The sequence below is a fragment of the Phyllobates terribilis genome, unplaced genomic scaffold (genome assembly GCF_046119375.1).
Source record: "Phyllobates terribilis strain yellow unplaced genomic scaffold, ASM4611937v1 Scaffold_3__8_contigs__length_932513732, whole genome shotgun sequence".
Taxonomy (NCBI): domain Eukaryota; kingdom Metazoa; phylum Chordata; class Amphibia; order Anura; family Dendrobatidae; genus Phyllobates; species Phyllobates terribilis.
Window position 1 is genome coordinate 784,998,911 of NW_027362763.1, and position 12,762 is coordinate 785,011,672.

A 12,762-nucleotide genomic window follows, 5' to 3' on the forward strand; every position below is an offset into this window, starting at 1 on the left:
GTGGAATACTGGGAGAATATATTCTGCTCGGATGAGACCAAAATTTAACTCTGTGGATGCCATAATACATACTATGTTTGGAAGCCAAAAGTAGATTCATATCACTCCAAAAACACCATACCAACAATGAAGTTTGTAAGTGGGAACATCATGGTGTGCAGCTGTTTTTAAGCATACGGCACTGGCAAACTTCATATAATTGAAAGAAGAATGAATGGGCAAATGTACTGAGACACTCTTGAAAAAAAATCTGCTGCCATCTACCAGAATGATGAAGATGAAACGAGGGTAGATATTTCAGCAAGAAAATGATTCCAAACACAGTCAAGGAAACTCTCAATTGGTTTCAGAGAAAGAAAATAAAGCTGCTAGAGTGACCCAGCCAATCACCTGACTGGAATCCAATAGAAAATTTATGGAAGGACCTAAAGCTTAGTGTTTATAGAAGCAGATCATGAAACCTTCAGGATTTGAAGAATGTTTGTGTGGAAGAATGGGCCAAAATCACACCTGAGCAATGCATGTGACGCGCCCGCTGGGCCGTGGGGTACTCGGTAGCCGGGCCGGTCGGTGCTGGGGATGTCACAGTGGCAGTGTCCCAGTCCGTGACCCAGGGCGGTCAATTAAAGGGAAAGTAAAAGGGAATAAAGTTTTTAGGATAATAATGTTTGTGACGCCACCTCTGGTATGCAGCTATATGGAGCCGCCACTGTGGTGCAGATCCTCTGGAGCTGATGGTGACGCAGCAGAGTTGGTTTAGCTCTCCACAGGCAAAGCTAAGCTCCAGGGCAGTGTATGATGATGTTATGAGGTAGATGTTGTTGGTGAGGTGTAATGCAGGGCTGGTGATGGCGCAGTAATAATTCCAGGACAGAGTGGGGTGCAGTCTTCAAGGTTTACTCACAGTTGTTCAAGACTCCAGGTTACCAAGGCCAATTTATAACCTCCCAAGTCTTCCTGTGTTCACCAGGGAAGCCTCTCAGGAGTACTTAAACGGGACCCCGTTCTATGTTCCTTTCTCGATCGTCTTCCCTGCGCTGGCTCTCGCCCTCCTGCCCTGCGCCTCACAATCAGTGTCCCAAGCTACTAGCCTCGGGTCTTGTCGGGCGACTTGCAATCCCCTGGACCCTATGCGGCTACCTTTTCGGCGATGTAATTGTGGTGGTTGGCAGCTGCACCTTGCAAGTACAGAAGCCTCCGGTTATCTAGCTGAGCCTGATTATTCTCCACTAGTTTAGGGGCCGGTCCCCTCTGTGGCCTGATCCTTCCACGTCCGTGTAGATTATGGCACACGGGTGACTTCCTGCACTCACCGTGCCCCTGGGATCCCCTCTGTCTCTGGAACATTCCCTCTGCTCCCGTCCTCTCTCACTCTCTCTCCTGGGCCTCTCAGACTGGGCCCACTCTTCTCTCTCTCCTCTCAGCTCCTGCTCCAAGCACTGGAGCCAGGAGCCTGGACCTCCTACACCGCTCTCCTGAGCAGGACTGGCTGTTTCAAGATGGTTCCCTTTCTTCTTATACTCCTACTGACGGTGCTCTCCTGAACTGCTTCCTTCACCCACACCCACTACATGGTTCCCCCTCTCTTGGTTCCCTCCCTTTCAACCAGGGACAGGGCTCAGCAGTGGATTCATGCATCCGTGCCCCTCCTGCTGGTCTGGAGTGGTCTAGTGTTGGATGTAGGTGGGTGGGTCCCAGGCAGTACTCCCTTCCTTACCTGAGAGTGGGGTACCAAACCTCTGGGTGAGATGCAGTACCTCTGTGGCGACTGAACCCGCAGGGGCGCCACACATGCGACTAGTTTCTTGATATAGGAGTCGTCTTGAAGCTGTCATCAGCAACAAAGGCTTTTGCATGAACTGTTAATTAAATTTCAGTAAGTGTGTTCAATACTTTTCCCTATGTCATTTCTCATTATTAAACATGACTTAATTTTTGGACATCTATGGTTTGTTTTCTTTGCCTGTGTGGACTGGATGGGTTGTTACCGACAACTGGTAAGAATTTCATGTCAATTGCACCTTATGACATATATTTACTTAGAGAGTTGGTGACATGGTCCATACTTATTTCACCTGCTGTATGCTCATTTGCCTATTGATTTTCTGTTATGTGATATATTGGGGTCCTTTTCATGGATCATTACATCGTCTAGATCTTTCCCTGATGTTTGCCTTTTTAGCTTGATCTCCACTATATTATTAATTTTCTTATACTGTATATGATATTGTATTTTCTATGATTATGTACTTATTTAATAAATTCATCATACATTTTTTATTATTTTGTTTGTGCTCACGTTTCTTCATTTTTGTAAGATGAAGTATATACTGATTCTGTTTCATTGGAAGTTTTTTTGTTTGATTGAATTCATTTGGAGGTTTGTCATACTATTTCTTGGTGATTTTTATGTAGGTTTAATACTCAGTTTCCTTCATTGTGTTGGGCCATATTAAGCCGTTGCATGGCAGGCAGGCAGGCTAGCACAGTTATCTACTGCAAGTCACTTTATTAAATTACTCTCTGTATTTCCTCAAAGGTCACAGTTTAGGTCAGGGAGATCCACCCCAACAGAAGTCGCCGCAGAAGGTAGTCATGGTGGAGTGGTCCAAAACCAATGTCGGTATCATTCATAGCCACTTTTTCCCACTGCACTAATGAACAGGCACACTCAGTATCTCAACAATGTTCCGTCACGCGCACTTTACCTATTTTCTTCTTCTACTAAGCATGAGGCGAACTCACTCCCATTTATACTTCAGACTTGTCCAGAATGGAGCTGGTGTGAGCAGCGACCTATGACAACAACAAACCTGCGTAACTGCCTCTCACAATATACATCAGTTTCGCTGCCCACATTACTTTCCTACTACTTCGAAACTATGAACTTGGATTTAACATGTCGACATGTAAACAGATGAGCTAGTTATTTATTAGGCTCAATATTGCTCAAGGATATGATTTTCTGCACGTGGAAGGCAGAGTAGCTCTCTCCCCTTGCAAACTGGCCATATAGCCTTACATTATCGCCAACTGTCCACTAACACTGTTGTACCATCACTAACATGAGCATGGTGGTAACAGTGAGGATATGCATCAACTGCATCACTGAGATGAAAGTTAAATATAGTTTTTGGTGTAATGATTCAAAAAAGATTTATTTATTTTACTCACATATTCAGCGCCATTAATTCCACAGCATTCTGCACTCATCATCATCACTGTCCCCTTTGGATCTCACAATCTAAGTTCCCTATCAGTATGTCTTCGGAGTGTGGGAGGAAACCCACACAGGAGAACATACAAACTGCTTGCAGATGTTGTCCTTGGTGGGATTTGAACCCAGGACCTCAGTGCTGCACAGCTACAGTGCTAACCATTGAGCCAACTGAAATCATGGTAAGAAGAAAATGTAGCTACTATAAAAACCTAACGTGAACCTATCACTTTGCACATCCAGGACTGAAGAGTATAGAAAAGGAGAAGCTGAGCAGAATGACATATACACCATGTTTCAAATTATTATGCAAATGCTATTTTTCTCTGGTTTTCCTAAATGGTCGATGCAAATGAGTCAGTATAATGCTCAAATCATTAACCGTTAAAGTGTAAATCGCATTTTATTGGACACATTTCCCAATCCTAACAGTATGTTTTCAAAACTAAAAAAAACTCAACATGCCCAGTTCCAAATTATTATGCACTATATAGTTTCCAAACATTTTATAGGTTGTAAAGAACTGAAAATGGTCATTTGTTGAATTTGCAGCAGCAAGAGATCACATTTACTGAAAGCAAAAGCTGTTTCAATCAAAAATATTTTAACAGGCCCAGTTACATGTTAACGTAGGACCCCTTCTTTGATATCACCTTCACAATTCCTGCATCCAGAACTTGTGAGTTTTCTGCTTGAATTTCTTTGCAGGATTTTAAAATAGCCTCCTAGAGCTAATGATTTGATGTAAACTGCCTCCCACCCTCATAGATCTTTTACTTGAGGATGGTCCGAAGGTTCTCAATAGGGTTGATGTAAGGGGAACATGGTGGCCTCTACTAGTTTCTTTACTTTTATGCCTATAGCAGCCAATGACTCAGGTATTCTTTGCAGCATATAATGGTGTATTGTCATGCATGAAGATGATTTTGCTACAGATGGCACAGTTCTTTTTGTACCATGGAAGCAGGTGGTCAGTTAGAAACTCTATATACTATGCCACCATGGTCATTTTCACACCTTTAGGGACCTTATAGGGGCCTACCAGCTCTCCCATTGATTCCGGCCCAAAACATGACTCCGTCAACTCCTTGCTAACCTCGCAAACTTGTTGGGACATGGTGGCTATCCATCAACCATCCCCTACTCCATCCATCTGAACCATACAGTGTTGCATGGCACTCAACAGTACACAAGACTATTTAAAATTAGTCTTCATGCATGTCTGGTCCCACTGCAAGTATTTATGCTTGTGAGCACTGTTTAGGTGTGGCCGAATAGTAGGTTTATGTACAACTGCAAGCCTCTGGAGGATCCTTCAACTTGAGGTTCGCAGGACTCCAAAAGCATCACCTTCAAATACCTGTTTTCTGCTTTGTAATGGTATTTTAGCAGCTGCTCTCTTAAACCAATGAATTTATCTGGCAGAAACCTTCCTCATTATGCCTTTATCTGCACTAACCTGGGTTTTCTGTATCAGCCACAAATCTCTTCACAGTATGATGATTATGCTTACATTTTCACGAAATATCTATTGTTTTCATACCTTATCCAAGGCATTGCGCTATTTAATGCTTTTTGGCAGCAGAGAAATTCATTTTCCTTCCTATACTGCTTGAAACCTGTGGACTGTTTAATAATGTGGAACATCCTTGTTAAGTAGTTTTCCTTTAATTGAGCTCACCTGGCAAACTAATTATCACAGGTGGTTGAGATTATATCTTTATGGCACTTAAATCCAATTTGCATAATAATTTGGAACGCGGTATACACTATGGGGCCAATTCATCAAGACTGGCATAGCATACACTCATGTACTCATGCAACACCAGTCTTGATGGAATTAATTAAGATGCATGGGACTGAAGTAGTATTTCTGAAGTAAAAAACGCCTCCACTTTTCATTAATTGGATGGGCTGGCGTGACCACACACCGTTCCCCTTCGGCTTCTCCCAGGTTGGCCCATTTTGAAGAAGCTGATCCAAAGTGGTGTGAAAAGGCCAATAGTTGCAGATTTTTTGTGCAACTCTGTTGTGCGCCAAAAAATTGCAAGTTTTCAAGGCTTTTACACCACTTTGTGTTGTAAAACCTCTGATGAATCAATCCCTGTGAGCACAATTATTAGGCAAGTGAGTATTTTGACCATATCATAATTTTTATGCAAATTTCCTAAGTCAAAGCTGTATAAATAGAGTTGAGCCACCCCCGTAGTGTTCGAGTTCGGTTCAGTTCGTCGAACACTCGTATGTTCGCCGAACTGTTCGTCGAACTGTTCGTCGAACACCTTCAAACACCGTTAAAACCAATGGCAGGCAAACAAAAACACATAGAAACACATAGTAAACACATAGAAAACACTTCAAATGTGTCCAACAGCTGAAAAACTGCTCAGAAGACACAACTAACACATGGAAAAGTGACAAGTACATATAGTCATGCGAAGAGAAAAGAGGTGGAGGAGTAAAAGGAGGGGGAGACACAGATATATGCATGTCATGCCCTTCTAAAATCAAGAAAGGCTGGAGTAAAAATCTAAAATCAGCCTACCAACACCCAGACGTCGTGACAAGAAAATTAAAAAAAGAAATATCTTTAGGTAGAATGGCGGTTCCATTCAGAACACTTTCCTTACAAGACGTAGTGGTATCCCCGTTGTGAGTTGTGCCAAAAACAGAACCCAATACATTCGGACTAATCCACCATTTGTCATATCTAAGGGGCAGGTCAGTAAACAACATCGACGCGGAACCAAGTACAGTAGTATATACTGTACATCCTTTGACAAGGCAATCAGGCGGATCAAGAAGTTGGGAAGGGTGACCTAATGGCCAAAACAGACATTGATGCGGCTTTCCGGTTACTTACTACCTGTGCCTCCGAATAGTGTCCACCTATTGGGCTGCTTCTCGGAAGGAGCATACTATATAGATCGCTGTTTGCCATGGGGTGGTCCAGATCCTGCTCACTATTTGAGGCGTTTAGTTGCTTCCTCGAATGGGTTGTAATGGACGTTTCTAAGGGGGCACATATTATCCATTACCTCGACAACTTCTTATGCCTGGGCCCAAAAGATTCGCCACAGTGTGAATACACGTACTCCACCTGTGAGAAGGAGAGAGCTGGAGGGAGAGCGGACACCACAGAGCCAAGGGGTTAGATGGAGAACGGAAGAAGGAAAGAGGGCGAGGGAGGTAAGGGAGTACAGAGGAAGGCCGACCTGAGCTCCCCCACGTTCCTGCTGGGCGGGGAACAGCCCTGGGAAGAAAAGCAACTTGCGCATCCCTTTGAGGGTACGGGCGCGAGCGGGCAGAGGGACCACGCTGGAGTGCCAAGCCGACATGGCCAGTCCATTCCAGCCCGTGCGACCTCCGTGTCGCCGGGTTTGTGCCAGAGCCGCGGTGGACCCTGACGGCCAGCCCCCCTCTCCCAATACTGGTGCCTGTCCGCTGGTGGGTTGAGCCCCCCCCCCCACGGTGGGGAGGGGGTATCATCTGCAGAAGAAAGACCATCTTCCAGCCAAACTAAGATGTCTACTTCTATTCGTGGACAATGTGATATGATCCCTTTCTTACGGACACGCCCATCGCTACAAATTCCAGATGAGGCACAAAAACAGCAGGTGCTTCAACGGATATCAAGTGATTCTTCAAGTGAACGGCCTAGCTCCACCTTCCCTATTTATATCCCTAACGGGCTCCCTCTGCTGGTCTGAGGTGGAAGGTGGAGATGTGTGAATGTTTATGGGGGCCTCTTGTGGAGGATTCCATCAATGCACTCTTCTAAGATCTGTGATACCAAGCGCAGCTGGGCGTCACAGATGCTATTGCCGACGATGTTAGGTTGCGCCTTCCTGGACAGAGACGGAGTACTGGAAGCACGTCAACAACAAAATCCTCAACCACAACTCTGCCTCTGACCACAAGTTGTAGTGGCTCTTCAGGTCGCATGGGCTCTAAGCCTTGCATAGCCTGGGCATTTTTTCAGATCGATAAGGATGACCCAACTCGTGTTATCTGTAATATTTGTCACCAAAAGCTAAGTAGAGGCCAAAAAATTCATAGTTTGAGTACTTCATGCATGAACCGTCACATGGATATGAAGCATAAGTTGCAGTGGGAAGCTCACTGTGCTACAATGCGGCTTAGCGGGCCGGGCCAACCACCGTCTGCCCCATCTTGTGCATCCGCGGCCTCTTCATCCTCTGTAACTGGGGGGACAGCAGTCACACATGTCTTTGAACGCAGACCTGCCACCTCTTTACCCGCAACAGCCAGTGTGATTGGCAGGTCATCATTTCATTTGGAAGTGGAAACACCAGCTGGTATTGAGCGCTTCCGTCATCGAGAGCACCACCTTTGGATCAAGGCAACCTAACTTTTCCGCCTGCATCTTCCTCACAGACCGGCAGTTTGCCGGGGACACCCTACTCAACCCTGTCTAAGCACAACAGCCAGCCCTCGGTCCCTCAGATGTGGACAAGTAAAAGACCATTTCCTCCTAGCCTTGACAAATCTGAGGTTGAATTTCACCATCTGCAAGCTCTTGGCTACAGAAATGCTGCCTTTCCGCCTGGTGGACACAGAGGATTTTCGAGACCTTATGTCCGTCGCAGTGCCCCAGTACCAGATGCCCAGTCGGCACTACTTCTCAAAGAAAGGTGTGCCTGCGCTACACCAGCATGTCACACACAACATCACCACAGGCATGGACTGGGGCGTTACATGTCGCTGACTGGGCACTGGGTAACTATGGTGACAGCAGGACAAGGGGCTGCTGTCCAAGTCTTGCCGTCCCCACAAGTTGTACGTCAATCCTCTTTATCTCGAAGTTCCTCCACTGCTTCTGCCTCCTCAACCTCCTCTCGGTCCTCCACCTGCACCCAAAGCCTGTCTGGTAATGCCACCCGCTTTCTAACTGCGCAGAAGGAATCTTGCACACCTCCTTACTATGCTGGCAGCAGGGCTCAACTGCATCAGGCGGTGTTTACTTTGAAATGTCTGGGAAATGTGAGTCACACAGCTGAGGAGTTGTGGTCAGCTCTGGAGACCCAGTTTCATGAATGGTTGTCTCCACTGGACCTGCAACCAGGGAAAGCCGTGTGTGACAATGCTGCAAACCTGGGTGCGGCCTTGTATGGCTCACGTGTTGAACCTGGTTGTCCAGCAATTTTTAGCCCACTATCCCGGACTAGATGGCCTTCTGCAGAGGGCACGGTCGCTGTGTGCTCACTTCCACCGTTCGCATCCCGCAGCTCAACGACTTACATCTCTACAGAAGTCGTTGGGCCTGCCAGTTCACCGGCTGAAATGTGATGTGCCGACATGGTGGAATTCAACTCTGCACATTTTGCAGCGACTGTGGCAGCACCGACAAGCCCTGGTGCAATACGATCTGACGTATAGCCTGGGCCAACGAGATCCAGAGGTGGGGCAAATCAAGCTGCAAGAGTGGTCTCAGATTTGGGACCTATGAAGTTGACGCGCCCCCTGGGCCGTGGGGTACACGGAGCCAGGCCAGTAGACGCTGGGGGTTGTAGTCACTGTGGCGGTGACCCGGTCCGTGACCCTGGGTGGTCAATCCAAGGGTAATTTGTATGTATGGGTTTTATAATGTCCGACTACGCCACCTATGGAGTGTGGCCAAAGGGGCCGCCGCTGCGGAACAGTCCTCTGAAGCTGGTGGTTTTGCAGCAATGGTATTATTACTTCCCACAGGAAGAGTGTAGCTTCAGGGCAGTGTGGGTGGATGATGGTGGTTGTAGTGCAGGGAGTCAGTAATGAACACAGAGTCCGTGTGATGCAGTCCCAAGATCTTTACTCACAGTTGTTGCAGTCCAGATTACAGGTACCAGAGCAATCTCTCCCGTCGTGCTGTGCGTACTCAGTGAGGGGCTCAGTCCACTCCCAGATAGCTCCGAAATACTTAGCAGGACCCCCTTCTGTGTGTCCTTTCTCTGGCCTTCTCCCTGCACCTCACACCCAGTGACACTTCTATCCGGTATCCTCGGCCCTTGGCGGGCGACGTGTGTTCCGTCCCCTGGGTCCTATGTGGCTACCTTCTTAGTGAGAGTGGTGTGGACTTTGGCCTGCAGTACATGAAATGTTTCTAGTTGAGCCTTGCTGTTTGTCTGCTAGTTGAAGGACCAGTTCCCCTTATCTGGCCTGACCCCTCTACCTCCTGGTAGCAGCGGGCGTACGGGTGGCCTTCTGCACGGCCCGTACCCCTAGGGTCACTTCGGTTGCTGGAGCCTTCCTGCTCCCACTCCTCTCTTCTCTCCTTCAGTCCTGGGCCTCCCAACGTAGGCCCGCCTCCGGAGCAGAGCTCATGCAGAGCCTCTGCTCCTGTCACTTCTCCTCCTCTGACTGGCTTGCTCTTTCTAAGATGGCTTCCTATTTATACTCTCCCTGTCATGTGCTCCCCTAAGCTGCTTTCTCCACCCACACCCACTACATAGGACCCTCCCGCCAGCTAGAGACCTGGGACTTTGCTCTCCCTTAGGAGTAATCTCGCACTACCCCCACTGCGGGTATGTGTTGGATGCAGGTGTTAGGGTCCGGAGCCATACTCCTTCCTTACCTGAGGGTGAGATACCACACCTCTGGGTGAGATGCAGTACCTCTGTGGCGACTGAACCCTCAGGAGCGCCACACACCCTTCTGCACAGTTTTGAAATGGCGACGAAGATGTTTAGTGCTGACGATGCCATTATCAGCATGACTATTCCGGTGATTTACATGCTGGCGCACACGTTAAACAGAATTAAGAGTCAGGTGGTAGGACCAGCGGAGGTGGAGGAAGTAGAGGAGGAGTCATATGCGGAAGGGATAACATCTCCAAGGTCCAGACCGTCGGCAGCACCAAGGCGGCAGGCATGGGAGGGTGGGGGAGAGGGATTAACAAGGGCACATGGTAGCAGCCAAACTGTTGAGGAAGGTGCAGGAGCCAAGGAAGAAGTGGAGGACGAACTGGCGATGGGCATGTAAGACTCATCAGATGAGGGAGACCTTGATCACATTTCTGTTGTGTGAGGTTGGGGGGCGAGGGCAGAGGAAGGAAGCATGATTCTTACCTCGCTACCAACACAACAAGGACTTGGTCCTCCTGGATGCGCAAGACACATGAGTGCCTTCTTGCTGCACTACCTGCAACATGACTCTTGGATTGTCGGAATTCGAAGTAATCCCAACTACTGGGTTGCCACACTCTTAGATCCCCGGTACAAAAGTAAATTTGCCGAAATAATTCTTGCCATAGAAAGGGATTCACGCATGAAGGAGTATCAGCAGAGGCTGTTGCAGAATCTTACATGTGCTTTTCCACAAAACACCAGTGGTGCACGTAGTGAATCTCACAGTTCTAATTTGCAAACCGTGGGACTGTCGAGTCTTCATCACTCAAATCGTAACAGTAACACAGTATCTGCTGGTAACAGCAATTTTGTGGAATTGTTTCACCACTTTAGACCATCCTTTGCAAGGCCACAGGAGACAAGAAGTCTGACACATAGTCAATGCCTAGAGAGGATGGTACAGGAGTATCTCCAAGTGAACATCGAAGCCATGACTGTGTCACTGGACCCTTGCTCATTTTGGGATTCCAATCAGGAAAAATGTCCGGAGCTCGCCACTCACGCCTTGGAGATCTTGTCATGCCCTGCAGCCAGCGTTCTCTCTGAAAGTGTGTTCAGCGCTGCTGGTGGTGTGCTGACAGATAAGTACACGCGGCTGTCCACTGAGAATGTAGACAGACTCACGTTCATAAAGATGAACAAATCATGGATCCGCAAGGACTTTTCTACCCCTGTGTCTTCCTGGGAGACTAAAAGCTTGAGGATTTGGTAAAATCACCTCATCAACTGTTTTAAGCAACTCTGGGGCAATTGATGCCACTTAAGTGGTGTCTGTGCCACAATTTTTGGAAAAAATGGAGACTCTTTTTGGAGTCCCCTTGCTGTGTTTTACGTGACATTGGCATTGTCAATTCCAGGTGGGTTGGGTCACCCCCTCCCCTTTTAACTGTAAGAAACTACATACACTATGGCTTGGGGTAACACAGATGGTTCAATCTGAAGAGCTGTTTACTCAGAGGTCTGCTCCAAAGCTTCAGTGTCTGCTAGTCAGCGTAGAATTTTTAACTGCATCTAGCCTAGGCAATACTTTGGGCGTAGTAGCCCAGCTGCGAAGCAAGCTGCACCGCCTGTGTATCTAATAAGAATTTTTAAATGCATCTAGCCTAGGCAGACTGTGGGGACCTCCAACCAAACCCAGACGCTCAGCCCCCCTACCGCGCCCCTTTCCTTGACAATACAATAATGTAACTCTTACAACTGGATGGGTGAGGATTGGTCACAGCTTTATTAACTCTTTCTACACATTCCATTAGAATGGCATTTTACTTCTAAAATAATTCAGCTTGTTGCAGCATGCCCTGGGTCTCCACATCGGCAAGTTGGCCAACAAGTGTAACTCTCCAACATGTCCTTTCTATTTCCAGGCCACGGAGGATCCTGCGTACTTGTATGCAGGACTCTGACCCCCATCCATCACTCTTAATGCTTGTTCCACTCCATCCTGGAGTCCTGACAGTCCAATATCCATTAAGTGAACACCGTCGGGCCGTATGAGGCCTGCTTTATCTCCTTCCAGTTGTCGGTGTTGTATCACAACACCGCCTCTGTCTATTCTAAATTTTGCCATCCAAATATTTATTACCCGCTTTGTCCGTTCGATGGCCGTGATGTCTCGCGCACCTTGCCATACCGCTATCGGCACAATCTCTGACCATACTATAGTTAGTTTTGTGAAAAATTCTCTGAAGCGCTCAGTGTCTAGTTTCATTACTGCCATTAGTTATGTGCTCTTGTGATGACCTAGGTCGTTTCCCCTGGCCTGTATAACTAAGATGACCGGACCTCTTGCCTCTCTCCCTACCTTGATTACCTCCATTAGTACCTGTGGCCATAGCAGGCCTCTAATACCTCTCCAGTTAAAATATGTGTTATGAAACTCTAATTTCCTCCCGCCTGGGCGGACTTTCGCCCTTTTTTCTGCCCAATATATATATACGAGTGGCCCATCACCCACACTGTTGGCTTAGCGTCACCTGTAAAAGAAACAAACCACGTTAGGATAACAAGTCCGGTCCTATGTATCTTGCCAAACACGTGGATCGCCATCTCCCTATCCTCTGAACTTCCGTTTCTGACAGTCCTGCTCTTGCTGCTTCCGTGGCCGCGCCTATGCGGAATGAGTGTGTCCCATAATCTTTGGGGTGGTTCCCTGCCGATGTTATGCATTTATTAAATATAGCTTGGAACTGGTATCTTGATAATGGCATTCCATCAATGTGTGATAGGAAGAAATTACTTTGTGATCTGATGGTTATATATGTTTTTACTATTGTTACCCGACTCAGTGTACCGTTTGTGGGTTGTAGAAGTACCCAAGTGCCCCTGCCCGCTGGAACCGTTTTCGATTGGCGTATGCGTAGACGTATTGCATTATTGGCTATGACTACGTCCTGGTGTAATAAGCCTCCACTGGTGGTA